The sequence below is a fragment of the Carlito syrichta genome, unplaced genomic scaffold, assembly GCF_000164805.1.
Source record: "Carlito syrichta isolate Samal-C Ts95f unplaced genomic scaffold, Tarsius_syrichta-2.0.1 Scaffold303151, whole genome shotgun sequence".
NCBI classification, from domain to species: Eukaryota; Metazoa; Chordata; class Mammalia; order Primates; family Tarsiidae; genus Carlito; species Carlito syrichta.
In genome coordinates this window covers 1,899-6,510 of record NW_007247247.1, presented here as the reverse complement: position 1 = coordinate 6,510, position 4,612 = coordinate 1,899, and the positions used below count along the sequence as shown (strand labels likewise).

The following is a 4,612-nucleotide window of genomic DNA, read 5'->3' as shown; positions in this document are numbered from 1 at the left end:
GTAGTGAGTGCTTATAATTTTATGCTGTCTGGACACCTATTGTGAATATGTCAGACTTTTTCATAAGAGAAGCAGGGCAAAGAGAGTACAGTCACTCTCTACAGTTTCCAGTTCTCCACCTCCTCCCAGTTCCTCAGGTGGTCAACTCAGATATCCACCTTATACAACTGCCTCCTGGTGACCACCTCCCTGCGGGACAGCTATATATATATATATATATATAAAACATATTCGACTTGCCCCACTGACCCCTCACGCCCCATTTGGATGGCACAGAAATGTGGTGTTGACCCCCTCTCGGTCACAGTCCTCCTAAACTCATGCCCACTTGCTCTAAACCCACCAGTTAGAACTCCCAGTGAGAAACCTACCTGGGGGATGCCCTAGACCCTGGTAAAAGCTTTGGCACATGGGTCCCTCCCTCCCTCTCTCTCTCTTGCTCCCCACCCGTCGGTTGAGCACACATGTTCAGGATATCTTCCCCTCTCCACTGGCCCTGCCAAGTGTGCTGCCTGCTTCTCTTGGATCTGTGAGTGGTAAACTACTTCTGTTATGTGTTTTGTTGAGTTGCTGCCTCTGTGCCTTGCCCGCTAATGTATCTGAACCTAACTCTTCTCCCTGTCAGGACTCTCCCAGAGAGTGGCTCTCTTGGGAGGAACAAACTGGATACAGATCAGACAAGAGCCTCACGGGCATCTGCCCATATAAACACGTTTCCTGCAAGTGGGACATTTGGCTGTGGGCCAGACACCGAGGCATTAGACCGTGTCCACCAGGATAAAGAAATATCCTGCAAAGGGCACCCTGTCAACAGCCGCAGCCACTCCCCTGGAGCCCCCTTAGGACAGGGCTAAAGCTTATAGCCACTGGAGAGATCTCAAGGCCAAATCTGAGGAAACCCACCACAGGAACTGATGCGATAGTTTCCTCCCCAGAACTGGAGTTTTCTGTGGGGATTGGGGCCCAAGAGCAGCCCTTGGTGCAAGTTTCCTGTTGAATCTGGTGCTCACTGTGGTGTGAGACTCACCTGACCCAGCTTGGGGAGCTTGCCCTGCTCTACAGAAGGGGAGCCGAAGCCCAGGGACAGAGAGGGCATGCCCACATGAGGCAAGTGGCGCAGCCAGCATTACCAGGAAAGCAGCTGGGAGCTTCAGCATGTAGAGGCGGAAACTGAAGCCACAAAGAGGCGGCTCAGCTGACACCTACTTGGTAGGAGTTATCGTAACCCCACTTTTGGTGGGGAAACTGAGGCTTAGAGTGGGTGGAGTTCGCTCACAGCCTTTATAGTAAATCAGGGTCTCCATCCCAAGGCCCACGCTGGATCCCTTCCTTTGTCCGCCAAAATGGACATATGACCTTCCTGCACTCAGGCACCCACTGGCCATCCCTGGATGACAGACAGCCTTACTTCCTAAGTTCGGTGGATGATATTAATGCAGCTCCATCTTCTGCTCACCTTTAAACCTCCCAAGGCTCCCTATTTTCCTCAGCATGAAGCCTATACCATGAATGAACCACTGGGCCCAGCCCGGTCTGGTGCCCTACCAACCTTACCCATCATACTGGCTTTTCCCTTAACTCTCACCACCACCATTTCTGCCATGCTATTCCTTGTGCTTGGAGGGCCCTCAGCCTCTGCTCACTCCTACTCAAACTTCAAGTCCCAGCGTAAATGTCCCTTCCTCTGAAAAGCCCTCCCTGATGCTCTCTGACTAGGCCAGGTAACTTGGTCTCAGAACACACTGTATTTTTCTTCCATTGCAGCATTAAGTCAATATTTTAAAAAACTAACACCTCCCCACTAGTCCATAAACTCCAGGAAAGCAGAGACTTTGCTGGCTCATCTCCTGCTGTGTGTCCCAGCCCCTGCTGTCCTGACCAATACACATTGGATATTTAATGCATATTTAGTGAATGAATGAATGAAACTATGGCCAGCAGGGCACTATTCTAAGTACCCTCCTAGAGGGGGTGCAGGGGAATGGCTGGAGGGCCAAGCCTCTGCTGGAGAGGTTTGTCACAAAGCCTGGACAAGGAGCTGGTTCCTTAAAATGAATGCTATCTCTGTTGACAAACCCCGGGGTGTTGCTAGGCTCCTCTACTGAGTCCCAAGAACCTTCTTTCCCTGAGAAAAGCTTCGCCCCTGTCCCGTGGGCTCTCCACTTCACCCTTAGCAGAACAACAAGGCACCAGATTACTGGCCAGATTAGGGACCTCGGGAAAGGCCAGTTGCCAGGGGTAACAGGGATGAGGGACACGACACCCAAGACCACCACTGGAATTGGAAGGTAGAAGAAAGTGTCCTCAGAATTCACTCTGCCAGGGTCCATTCACTTAACAGATGGAGAAACTGAGGCCCAAATCAGGAAACAGGAGACAAATCAACGAATGAATGAGGACCAGATCCCCAATGGCTTGGTCTGGATGCTGCCCACCTCCCTGGATTCTCTGCTTCCACTCGGAGCTGCTCTAGTGAAACGTCCTCATCTTCAGCATCCTCATGTGACTAACGCCTAGTGCCAACCCGTGTCCCAGTGGAGTCCTAAGGCTGCTAGCCTCCTTGAATGTCCGCCTTGGCACTTTGAAGGAAGTTCTGTTAGGATCTCCATTTTACAGATGAGGAAATGGAGGCTCAAAGAGATTCCTTTTGCCTAAAGTCATGCAGGTCAAAATAGCAGAGCAAGAGGTTGATCCCGAGTCTGTCTGACTCCGGAATCCCTCTTGTCCTCATTTCTGGATGCTCTGATCCACTTCTATTGACAATACAGTGATATGTGAGCGCCTCAAGGGAGTGCCATCTTTGACCCCCCCCCCCATTGCCTGGCAAAGCCAAGTCTAAGGGAGAAGGGCTGGTAGTGACTGTGGAGCTGAATGGAATGAAAAAGGCCAATGTTCTTCATTTTTTTATTTCTCCCATGTGATGACAATGGTGGTCTGATATGACCCTGTCTTGGGACATTGACATGGTAAAGTTTCCTCAGAACATTTTTTCTATGTAAGTCTCCAAAGGCTGGGCCCTTCCAGCCCCTGAGGTTGCTCCTATGGGATGAGGTGGCATTTCCTCCCTCTTCTCTACTCTGTGCCGTTCTCATTTGTTTCTTTGGAGTTGAGGTCTCACTCTGTTCCCCAGGCTGGAGTGCAGTGGCATGATCACGGCTCACTACAGCCTCTACTTCCTGGGCTCAGGTGACCCTTCCACCTCAGCCTCCTGTATAGCTGCGACTACAAATGTGCGCCACCATGCCCAGATACTTTTTTGACTTTTCGAAGAGACGAGGTCTTGCTGCGTTGCCCAGGTTGGTCTTGAACTCCCAGGCTCAGGCAATCCTCCTGCCTTGGCCTCACAAATTGCTGGGATTACAGGCACGAACCACCATGCCCAGATATGCTCTGTGCTGTTTAAATGACCAAAATACTTTCTGTCCAGTAACTGGGGAAAAAAATATTTGGCTGCAGCCTGCTCCGCTGTTTTCTGAGATGGCGGCACATGGGCCTGCTGGCGGGTGTGCATTTGTGTTAATTAGGGAGAAGTGGCAGACAGGACCGTGAAGCAGCAAGGCGGGGTTGGCATGGTGGCTTTCAACACCCAGAAGAGTTGGCTCAACAAAGCCCATTTGGCACACTTAATCCTGCCGAAAATCTGGCAGTTGAGAAGGTGGCATCACTGGAATCAATTACCCCACAATTGCCAGTCCTGGGGAGAAATAACTCAATAAATGGACCCATAGTAACCACACCATTCATTGAGCGTTGCCTGGCCGCCAGGGTACAAACTGCCCGATTAACATTAGCCTGTGGAAACCTCATTTCAGTCCTGAGAGGGAGCTACCAGTGCTACTGTACTTATTTTACAGATGAGACACAGAGGGGAGATTCCCACACACACAGGTCATGTGAAGACAGAGGCTGAGACTGGTGTGATGCAGTCACAAGCCAAGGAGTGCCCGGAGCCACCAGAAGCTGACCGAGGCCAAGCAATGGATTCTCTTTGAGCCTTCTGAAATGGTACAGTCTAGGTGACACCTTGATTTTCCCCAGTGATACTGATTTTGGACTTCTGGCCTCCAGAACTGTACAAGAACAAATTTCTGTTGTGTTAAATCACCAAGTATGTGGTCATTTGTTACAGCAGCTATAGGACATTCACACAAGAAGTGACTTGCCCAAGGCCACACAGCTAGAAAGTAGAGGTATTGGCCTTTAAAAGTAAGTAAGTGGCCGTCATCGCGGCCCGGACCGGGAAGTGTCAAGCGGTAGCCGGGTTCCCCTACCTTCGCTGCCAGTACTGCTGAGCCCGGACCTCCTTGCCCAGGTCCAGGCCAGCCGCCATGACGAACATGTACTCCTTGGATGGGATTCTGGTATTTGGTTTGCTCTTTGTTTGCACCTGTACCTATTTCAAGAAAGTACCTCGTCTCGAAACCTGGCTGCTATCAGAGAAGAAGGGCGTTTGGGGTGTGTTTTACAAAGCTGCAGTGATCGGAACCAGGCTGCATGCTGCTGTGGCAATTGCCTGTGTTGTAATGGCCATTTACATTCTGTTTATAAAATGAATTTCCAAAGTAATCCAACTCCTCGACTGCCACCCCAGGGGACAGAGATGAAGGACTTG

General features: G+C 50.7%; 1 pseudogene across 1 annotated transcript; it reads left to right on the top strand.

Moving 5' to 3' along the window:
• Positions 1 to 4,226: 4,226 nt before the first annotated feature.
• LOC110595627 lies at positions 4,227 to 4,600 on the top strand (annotated as a pseudogene). Its single transcript, XR_002481950.1, has one exon. The product of XR_002481950.1 is annotated as a protein kish-B pseudogene (transcript).
• Positions 4,601 to 4,612: the final 12 nt, after the last annotated feature.